We start from the raw sequence: 11,307 nt of genomic DNA, 5'->3' as shown, positions 1-11,307 counted from the left end.
GGATCGATATCTTTTAAAACTACGCGATAGAACTGTGCACTTGCAGTTTGTACCCCAAATTCGACTCATAAAGTCGCGATCAAGTTTTTGGCGCCGTTGCCGGGGACTTTTATTTAATCGATATCGTAACTCTTCCGTTACGCTGTAGAGACTAAGGTTTCTTTTTCTTCTATTCTTTCTTTCGTTGATTTGTATGCCACGCACTCGCTCACAAGGCGAACCGCTCTATTTACGAATCAACGATATCGAACTTTATCTCCGAGTCTTACGACGAATTCGGGAATATCGTGCTGCAAACAATCTCCCTCCTATAGAACTTCCTGATTTCAAAAACCTTTTTCCTTCGATAACCGAGATGGCAGAACCAGCTCGTGCTCTTAGAGATTACGCCGCTCCATCGCAAGATGAGCCGCATTCAAGTATTGCTCCGCCCGCAATCGAAGCAAACAACTTCGAACTTAAACCTTCGCTGTTGCAGGCGGTGCAACAAAACCAATTCTCTGGAAATCCTACCGAGGATCCAAACCTTCATTTATCCGTATTTGTCCAATACGCTGATACTGTTAAAGCTAATGGTGTCACTTCAGAGGCAATTCGACTTCGTCTTTTTCCTTTCTCATTAAGAGATAGCGCTAGAAGATGGCTTCAATCTCTCCCTTCCAACTCAGTCACCACATGGAACGAGTTGAAGAAAGTTTTTCTTGCCCGATACTTTCCGCCAAGCAAAACAGCTATGTTAAGAGCCCAGATAAACGGATTTAAACAGAAAGACAACGAGTCTCTTTTCGAAGCATGGGAAAGATATAAAGACATGATGAGACTTTGCCCACACCACGGTTTGGAAGACTGGTTAGTGATTCACACATTTTATAATGGTCTCTTATACAACACAAGGTTAACAATAGACGCCGCTGCAGGTGGTGCATTAATGAACAAACCTTATGCTGATGCTTACCAGCTTATCGAGAGCATGGCCCAAAACCACTATCAGTGGGGAACCGAACGAACAACGGTGGAAAAACCTCAAACGAAAACTGGCATGTACGAGATAAGTAACCTTGATCACGTTAACGCTAAAGTGGATGCTTTGGTCCAGAAAATTGAAAGTTTAAACGTATCACCTCCAGCCGCCGTGGTTGCTATAACTCAGAATTGCGAGGTCTGTGGAACCCAAGGCCACACTCCTACGGACTGTCAACTCTTGACAGGAATCCAAGCAGAGCAAGTAAACTATGCTCAAGGAAGCCCCTATTCGAACACCTATAACTCAAATTGGAAGAACCATCCAAACTTTTCATATAAGAGCAATAACGCTTTGTACGCACCTGGACAGTCTCCAAATCAAGCCCCAGCTATACCTCCGGGATATCAGAAACCGAACCCATCCATGCCTAACAATAACGCCCCTAGGAAATCCAACTTGGAAATCATGATGGAAAACTTTATAGCTTCCCAACAACAAACCAATAAAGATTTCCTAAACCAGAATGTACACACTGGCGAACAACTTAAACAACTAGCAAGCAAAGTAGATGCCTTGGCTACCCATAACAAAATGCTGGAAACACAAATATCACAAGTAGCCCAACAACAAGCACCTACTGCTGCCCCAACTGGTACATTCCCTGGACAGCCCCAACCTAACCCGAGAAGCCACGCTCACGCAATTATATTAAGAAGTGGAACGGAAGTGGAAGGACCGTCTGATCCAAGGATAGAAAACCAAAACCCTAAGAAATCAACTGAGGAAAGTGAACCTAAGGAAAAGGAAGAGAGTAATAAGGAAACCCTAGAAAAGAAGGAACCTTATGTACCTCCACCACCTTACAAACCTCCTATACCTTACCCTCAAAGGCTTGTTAAAACCAAAGATGCGGGCCAATTTAGAAAATTTGTTGACCTCCTTAAACAATTAAACGTTACAATTCCGTTCACCGAAGCTATTACGCAGATGCCCTCATATGCTAAATTCTTAAAAGAAATCCTTTCTAATAAGAGGAAACTTGAGGATAGCGAAACCGTTACACTCCCTGCCGAATGTAGCGCTATAATCCAAAACATGCCCCCTAAACTCAAGGATCCAGGTAGTTTCTCTATACCCTGTCACATAGGAAAATTTGTCATCGACAAAGCCTTATGCGATTTAGGAGCCGGAATTAGCGTTATGCCTTTATCCATATGTAAGAAACTGGAAATGGGAGAATTAAGACCAACCAAAATGTCTGTGCAACTAGCAGATCGTTCCATCAAATATCCTGTAGGAATCCTTGAAAACGTTCCTGTACGCATAGGTCAATTCTACATTCCCACTGATTTTACAATTATGGACATTAGAGAAGATGATATTACACCCATTATACTGGGAAGACCATTCTTAGCAACTGCCGGTGCAATCATAGACGTAAAACGAGGACGACTCACCTTCGAAGTAGGTGAAGAGAAAATTGAATTCATTCTTTCCCAATTCTTGAAAGCACCTGCAATAGAAGATACATGTTACTTCATGGATATCATCGATGAATGCATAAAAGAAGCAGAGTTAGAAGAAGACAAATCATCTGATTGCCTTGTAGAAGACAGATCTAACCAATGTTTAGCAATAACACCGGATCCTACGCAATGTCTTAACAAACCAACCCCTGACCTGAAAACACTTCCCAAAAATCTGAGATATGAATTCCTAGACTTAGAATTTGAACGACCTGTGATAGTTAATGCAGACCTAGGAAGACTCGAAACAGAAAAACTCCTACATATCTTAAGGAAGTATCCAACCGCACTAGGGTACCACATCACCGATCTTAAAGGAATAAGTCCTTCTATTTGTATGCACCGCATCATGTTAGAAGAAGACTGTAAAACCTCTAGGGAACACCAGAGAAGACTAAATCCGATCCTGAGTGAGGTAGTAAAGAAGGAAATAACCAAGTTATTGGAAGCAGGTATTATATATCCTATATCTGATAGCAAATGGGTTAGTCCTGTGCACGTTGTACCAAAGAAAGGAGGCATAACCGTTATTGAAAACGAAAAAGGGGAAACTATAACTAAACGAATCGAATCAGGATGGAGAATGTGCATTGATTATAGGAAACTAAACAAAGCAACCCGAAAAGATCATTTCCCTTTACCATTCATTGACCAAATGTTAGAACGATTAGCAAAACATTCACATTTCTGTTATCTAGACGGTTATTCAGGGTTCTTTCAAATACCAATTCACCCTGATGACCAAGAAAAGACAACGTTCACGTGCCCTTTTGGTACCTTCGCTTATAGACGAATGCCGTTTGGTCTGTGTAATGCCCCTGCAACCTTTCAAAGATGCATGATGGCAATTTTCGCCGACTTTCTCGAAAACATCATGGAAGTATTTATGGATGACTTTTCTGTATACGGACAAAGTTTCGAAGAATGCCTTGAAAACCTGGAAAGAGTTCTTGAGCGATGTGTAAAAGTAAACTTAGTACTTAATTGGGAAAAGTGCCACTTTATGGTACAAGAAGGAATTGTTTTAGGACACATCATCTCGAACAGAGGAATTGAAGTAGACAAAGCCAAAATAGAGGTAATCGAAAATCTTCAACCCCCAAGAACCGTGAGAGAAGTACGAAGCTTTTTAGGACACGCCGGTTTTTACCGACGATTCATCAAAGACTTCTCTAAGATAACTAAACCTTTAACCGGACTATTGATGAAAGATGCCGAATTCATATTCGACGATAACTGTTTAAAAGCATTTCAAACGCTTAAGCAAGCATTGATCTCCGCACCCATAATGCAGACACCAGACTGGAATGAACCATTCGAAATAATGTGCGATGCCAGCGATTATGCTGTAGGTGCTGTTTTAGGACAACGAAAGGATAAAAAGCTTCACGTTATATATTACGCAAGCAGAACCCTGGATGAAGCGCAAATGAATTACGCCACTACCGAGAAAGAACTCCTAGCAGTGGTATTTGCGCTAGATAAATTTCGTTCTTACTTGGTTGGAGCTAAAATAATAGTTTACACTGATCACGCTGCTATCAAGTACCTTTTAACAAAAAAGGATGCTAAACCTAACTCCTAAGATGGATCTTGTTGCTACAAGAATTCGACTTAGAAATCAAGGACAAGAAAGGAACTGAAAACGTAGTAGCAGACCACCTCTCTAGACTTGAGAACCTTGAACCGGAAAGAACATCAATTAATGATGATTTCTCGTATGACAAACTTATAGCTACTTTGGAAGAGAACAACTCCGACCTGCAAGTAGAAACCACCTTAGCTATATCTGCCACACCATGGTACGCTGATCTAGTCAATTATTTAGCTGCCGGAATAGTTCCACCTACTTTATCTTACCAGCAGAAGAAACGATTCTTCTACGACATAAAACACTATTACTGGGATGATCCCTTACTTTTCAAAAGAGGCCCCGATGGTATTTTCCGTCGATGTATACCCGAAGAAGAGGTAGAAAATATAATCCAACACTGCCACTCCGCTCCTTATGGTGGACACACAAGTACATCCAAGACCTGCTCTAAAATCCTACAAGCCGGCTTTTATTGGCCAACTATATGGAAGGACGTACATGCGGCTATTAAGGAATGTGACAGATGTCAACGCACGGGAAACATATCTAGACGTGACGAGATGCCACAAAAAGGTATTTTGGAAGTAGAGATCTTCGACGTGTGGGGAATAGACTTCATGGGACGTTTTCCATCCTCTTTCGGTAACAAATACATACTCGTGGCAGTTGACTACGTATCAAAATGGATCGAAGCTGTAGCCTCCCCAACAAACGACACCCGAGTAGTAACTAGACTCTTTAAGAATATAATATTTCCGAGATTTGGCATCCCAAGAATAGTAGTCAGTGATGGTGGATCGCACTTTATATCCAAGGTACTCGAAAAATTATTATTTAAATATGGAGTGAGACATAGGATAGCGACACCTTACCACCCTCAGACCAGTGGACAAGTGGAAGTATCTAACAGAGAAATCAAGCAAATACTAGAAAAAACGGTCGCCACTTCAAGGAAAGATTGGTCATTGAAATTACCAGAAGCTTTGTGGGCATACCGAACTGCTTATAAAACCCCCATAGGGACGACCCCATTTAAGCTCATTTATGGAAAATCCTGTCACCTCCCGGTAGAATTAGAACATAAAGCCTATTGGGCTATTAGAAATCTGAATCTAAACTATAAAGCCGCCGGTGAAAAGAGAATCCTTGACATGAACGAATTAGAAGAACTCAGAAGAGACGCCTATGAAAATGCCAGAATCTATAAAGAAAGAACAAAACAATGGCATGACAAGCGTATATCAAGGAAAATCTTCAAGCAAGGCGACGCAGTCCTTTTATTTAACTCTAGACTAAAGTTATTCCCGGGAAAACTACGATCCAGATGGTCAGGACCTTTTCATATCACTAACATCTTCCCCAGTGGAGCAATAGAAATTAAAGGCAAATCCACAGAACCATTTACCGTAAACGGGCAACGTCTAAAACACTATCATTATGCGGAAACCAATGGAGATTCGCAAATCCTACACTTAGACGAAATGCCCCCAGGACCTATAGATTATACTTAACAGTTTCTTTGTCGAGCTTGCGACATTTAAACAAAGCGCTTAGTGGGAGACAACCCACAATTATTTTCTTATTCTATTATTATCATTTTCCTATTTTTCTTTCCTCAATTATTCTTTTAATTTCTGTTTAGTATTAATTCCTGATTTATTTTAATTCAAAAGAAAAAAAAATATAATAATAATAATTTTTTTCTCCTTTCGGCATTTGGCCAAATCCTGACTAAAACTCATGTTTTCTTTTCTCTAGCTGACACTAACCAGATGGGACATTTTGATCGTATGAGTATCAAATTTAGAGGAATGGCTCAGAAACAAAAGTTTGAAGAACTAGCCACTAGAGAGATGCTACCTAGTTTATATGCTGATGATTGGGCTATGACTGCCCTTGGACTTAGACAAAGTGTCTTGTATTTGCTGAACCAGATAGGATGGGAGACATCCCCTATCCTGAGACATTTCACCACCTACCGGAGACTCACACTAGAATTCCTTAGCTCATTAATCTATCTACCCAGCCATGGAAAAGGAATTAGCAGAGGTTTTATCCAGTTCAGAATGTTCAATATGGAGTACCAATTTAATATTAGAGACTTTACCAATCTTTTGGGTTTTCCTACCTCCTTTGACACATTCACAGTAAGCCAGGAAGAACTTTTTGAACATAGAGAACTTGAACACTTTTGGGGTAAGCTGACTGGAAATGATGAGCCCGAAGAACATGAGTTTCTCTCTGGAAACATACACAACCCGGCCTTTCGCTATTTCCATAAGATCCTGACCCACACTTTATTTGGGAAGAAGCCAAATAGTACTTCAGTTTCACGTGATGAACTCTTCATCATATTTTGTGCTTCCCAGAACCGTCCAGTAAACGGTGCCACTTTTATGTTAGCTAATTTGGACCACCTTATCCAGGATGAGCGAGCACCCATTAGAATAGGCGGTTTGATAACTATGATAGGTAATGCTATTGGATTACGTCAGCCTATGCTTCACCTAAGCCCTTTTTGTGGCATTACTACTATGAGTATACCCTTCCTCTTCAACACTATGTTTATAGCAAACCTAGGGTCTGACGAGTTTGAGCTTATTATTGATAACCAGGTTCTTTTCCTATTCACCATGCCCGATCCTAGGACTAGCATTCATAACCGCAGTAACTGGCTCTATAACCTGAACGAAACTCCCACTCCTGCTAGATCCACTGAATCCATCCAGGACTATGAGATTTGTGATGACTATGAGACTTATGATGACCATATCCCTCATGCTGAATCTGACCCTCAGACACCATCCGGCTATTATGATATTGACCCTCCTCCTCAGCCTGTTCAGACCGAAGAATCAGCCATATCCGACCTCCGGCATCATATGCCCGGAACTGATTATAACACCGCCATTGAAGCTTTGATGTCAGAACAAGACGCCCTCAGAGGAGAATTTACTAACATGAGACACGAAGTTCTAGGATACATGAGCAGTATGACAGATCAGTTTCACGAGTTGCTACATCGTGTTAACTCTTTTGCTCCTCCGGCCAGAGATCGTACAGAGGGATAGAATTTAGTTATTTTTCTAAGTTATTTAGTTTTAAGTTAGATTATTCATTAATGTTATTTGAATTCATGTTCACATTTATTTCTCTTTCATTTCATTGTTTTCCTTTCCTGTATTACATTATGATCATTTTATTGAAGCTGTTTATTTAATTTTATTATGCAATAGCTATTATGCTCTACTGTTGCTACCTATGACTTATTATTATACAAAGCAGATTAAGCGTGCACGATAAATTAAATTGCAAAATAAACCAATCATAAGCAAAACAAAACAAAATAAATAACAAAAATAAAATCCTTTACCAAATTGATTCTGTGAAACGCTACTGAAGCCTTGCCAAAATGGAATGTGTGACGAGCGTCACACAAATCCATAACGGACGGCACACCAAGTGCCTGTTACGAGCGTCACACCCCTGTGACGAGCGTAACACCCTTCAGACTAGTGAACGTTAAGGAGCCGTTGGAGACGAACGTTACACCTTTTTTTTTTTTTTACCTTCCCCATTAATTTCCATTCAACCACACTTAATTACTTTTCAACCACTTCTTCTTTCCAACTTCCAAATTCTTCTCCTATAAATACCCACCAAACCTTCCATTCACCACAAACCATTCTCTCCTATCAAATACATTTCTTTTCTTTCCAAATCACCCCTTCAAAATTCATTCATCACAATGGCGGGAAATCAGAATTTTGGAAATATCATCTTCCGATCCGAAGATGAAAATTATCAAAGGGAGCAATTCGAGCGTTTCCAACAGCGAGGCGTCGTTTCCACCAGGTACCCCGATTTAACTTGTTTACAACAATTAGGATTACTCCAAGGTATCGAATGGATGCTCCGTCAAGCCAACTTAACCTTCCTTTGCACTCATAATCAACCCACCTACCCATCCCTAACCTTAGAATTCTTAAGTTCATACGACTACACCACTCCCGCCGGTGAAGACGAATTTTTAACCGGTACCGCAACCTTCCGTATGTTTAACACCGAGTACTCCTTAACCCAAAACCAATTGAGTACCATGCTACAATTCCCCATAGAAGGTCTGCTACACCCCAGAATCCCTCCAAACTCAAACTGGAACACAGTTGGCGTTTTCGGCCTTTTTAAGAAAATTTCCGGTATAGATACCTACAACTGGGAAGAGCTCCTTCTCTCCCATATACATAACCCCACTATCCGGTACTTTATCCGCATCTTGCAAAACACAGTTTTCGGAAGACCAAACAACAGCAAGGTCAACTCAAAGGAGCTATTCTTCCTCCAGTGCGTCTTCGAACCAGATACTCAGGTAAACGCCGCCTCCTTTCTATTTCATCATATCCGCACCTTATGTGCTAGAGGCCGGCAACCTTTTATAATTGGTGGATTAATCACCACCATAGCACTTGGCCTAAACCTAGGGGATAAACTCCAAACTTTAGAATCTCTACCTCCCCTATCTATGGATATCAGCTACTGTCGATCCAGCCGCTTGATTAAGAACAGAGTAGGCGGAGGATATTATCTTATGGTGAACAACCAGGCAGTCCCAAGCGTTGTTCTACCCAATATCGCCCTAACTGATGTCACAAACCCCGACCGCCACCTCTATGATCTAAACGCTCCCGAAGCCACCGAGCCTTCACAAACAAACCCGCACACAGACGAGTTTGAAGCAATGGAGCAAGGTGATCATCCGCCTACACAACAGTCAGTCCCGCTCAACCCTTCCGGCAATGCAACTGGCTGATAACACGAAATTATATCACATTTTAAGACTTAACTTAATTAGATTATATTATCATTTACTTTAATTTATCCCATTTTATCAGATATTATGCAGTATTTCTTTTCTATTTACATCAGGTACCCATTTTGAAGCAAAAGTGAAAAAGGGAAGAAAAGGAGGTGTAAAAAGCAATAAAAAGGAAACAAATAACCAAGACCAAGCCCAGCCCAAAAGAAAGCGCACGTTGCCCCTGTGACGGGCGTCACAAGGAGTGTGACGAGCGTCACACTAAAAGCACTCCTGTGACGAGCGTCACACATGGTGTGACGAACGTCACACCAGTCCTCTATATTTTTGGCGCAAGGAACTCAACTGACCACGTTGAAGCCTACTTCCACGCACGCTTAACCCTCGGAACGAGACTACGCACACGGAAACCCTTGAAAAGTAGTTACACCAGCAGCTGTATAAATAGCAGCTAATTGGGAACTTTCAACCACACAGTTTTTGCACGCTCAGTTTTGCGGAAGCTCTGCCAAATTTATTTTTCACGCCTTTGCTTATTTTTCTTCCTTTCCAACATTGTTCATTTTATTTATTTCTTTTGCAAGTTTTACTTTCTCTTTTCCCCTTGCAATTTATCTTCCCCGTTTTTAGCTTTTAGATATTTTTCGCGTAGTAGTTTCTACACCGGAAACTACTGTGCAACTTTATACCGGATTTAACCTTACGTTATATTCCAGTTTTATTCCCTTGATTTAATTTACTGTTTAATTGAAGAATCCAAGAACAAATCCTACCGGCTTGTGGTGGAGTGTTCAAGACCATTGTATTACGCATTCAGGTTCTTTAATCGTTATTTAATTTTTAATGTTTTATTCTATTGTTTATTCATATTGCCTGCCTGGAATGAGTCTGTTTATGCATGATATAAATTCTTATTTATTTAGCATGTCTGGCTAATTTGCCTAGGTATCGGTATGTAAAGTAAGCAGAAAAAGGGGTCGAGACTGAGTCGGTCTATCTAAACTTAAAATTAGAATCAATCTTTTTACGGTCTCAACTTACAGGTTTAATAACAAGATTTTTTACAAAAAGTAAAGAACATAAAGAAGTTAAAACCAACAGAGCGAGAGTTTGAGGTTTTGACTGGACAGTGTGAGTTAGGCATTAATTCTAGATCAGGGCGAGAGCAAGTTTTAGAGTCAATTAAATTCTGACCTTTTCCAAAAAGTATTTTTAAAGATCGAATGTGAGGACGAGAGTTAAGCATTTGGATTTAATCATATAACCTAAGTCAACAGAGCGAGAGTTTGAGATAAGGGTGTTTAAAACGGTCAGTATTTTCTTAAAAGAGTTTCTGCAACTTTATTGCTTTCAAAATATGGTTTTTGACTTAATTATAAGTGACAGCAACATTAATATAAAATCATGGTTTATTCAACAGAGCGAGAGTTTGAGATAAAACCTTTAACCAATAAAGTTAACTGAAACGATTTATTTTAAAAACCTGGAAACCGACAAAGACTTGATTCCCTAGTTTTGACGAACTACATACCGATATCCGTTTTATTGATATTTAATCTAGATATTAGTTTAGCTCTTGGTTTTTCCCCAAACAATCAAACATTTTCACCTTAGATTTACGTAGTAACTTTAGATAACGGTATATCGATTCATAAGTCCCTGTGGGATCGATATCTTTTAAAACTACGCGATAGAACTGTGCACTTGCAGTTTGTATCCCATTCTCGACTCACACAGTCGAGCGATCAAGTTTTTGGCGCCGTTGCCGGGGACTTTTATTCAATCGATATCGTAACTCTTCCGTTACGCTGTAGAGACTAAGGTTTCTTTTTCCTTCTATTCTTTCTTTCGTTGATTTGTATGCCACGCACTCGCTCTCAAGGCGAACCGCTCTATTTACGAATCAACGATATCGAACTATATCTCCGAGTCTTACGACGAATTCGGGAATATCGTGCTGAAAACAATCTCCCTCCTATAAACCTTCCTGATATCAAAAACATTTTTCCTTCTTTAACCGAGATGGCAGAACCAGCTCGTGCTCTTAGAGATTACGCCGCTCCATCGCAAGATGAGCCGCATTCAAGTATTGCTCCGCCCGCAATCGAAGCAAACAACTTTGAACTTAAACCTTCGTTGTTGCAGGCTGTGCAACAGAACCAATTCTCTGGAAATCTTACCGAAGATCCAAACCTTCATTTATCCGTATTTGTTCAATACGCTGATACTGTTAAAGCTAATGGTGTCACTTCAGAGGCAATTCGACTTCGTCTTTTTCCTTTCTCATTAAGAGATAGCGCTAGAAGATGGCTTCAATCTCTCCCTTCCAACTCAGTCACCACATGGAACGAGTTGAAGAAAGTTTTTCTTGCCCGATATTTTCCACCAAGCAAAACAGCTATGTTAA

General features: G+C 40.3%; 1 pseudogene; it reads right to left on the bottom strand.

Moving 5' to 3' along the window:
• Positions 1 to 740: 740 nt before the first annotated feature.
• On the bottom strand, positions 741 to 840 carry LOC127109445 (uncharacterized; annotated as a pseudogene).
• Positions 841 to 11,307: the final 10,467 nt, after the last annotated feature.

Source organism: Lathyrus oleraceus, chromosome 7, assembly GCF_024323335.1.
Source record: "Lathyrus oleraceus cultivar Zhongwan6 chromosome 7, CAAS_Psat_ZW6_1.0, whole genome shotgun sequence".
NCBI classification, from domain to species: domain Eukaryota; kingdom Viridiplantae; phylum Streptophyta; class Magnoliopsida; order Fabales; family Fabaceae; genus Lathyrus; species Lathyrus oleraceus.
The sequence above is the reverse complement of the archived record's forward strand: the minus strand, read 5'-3'. Positions and strand labels throughout refer to the sequence as shown.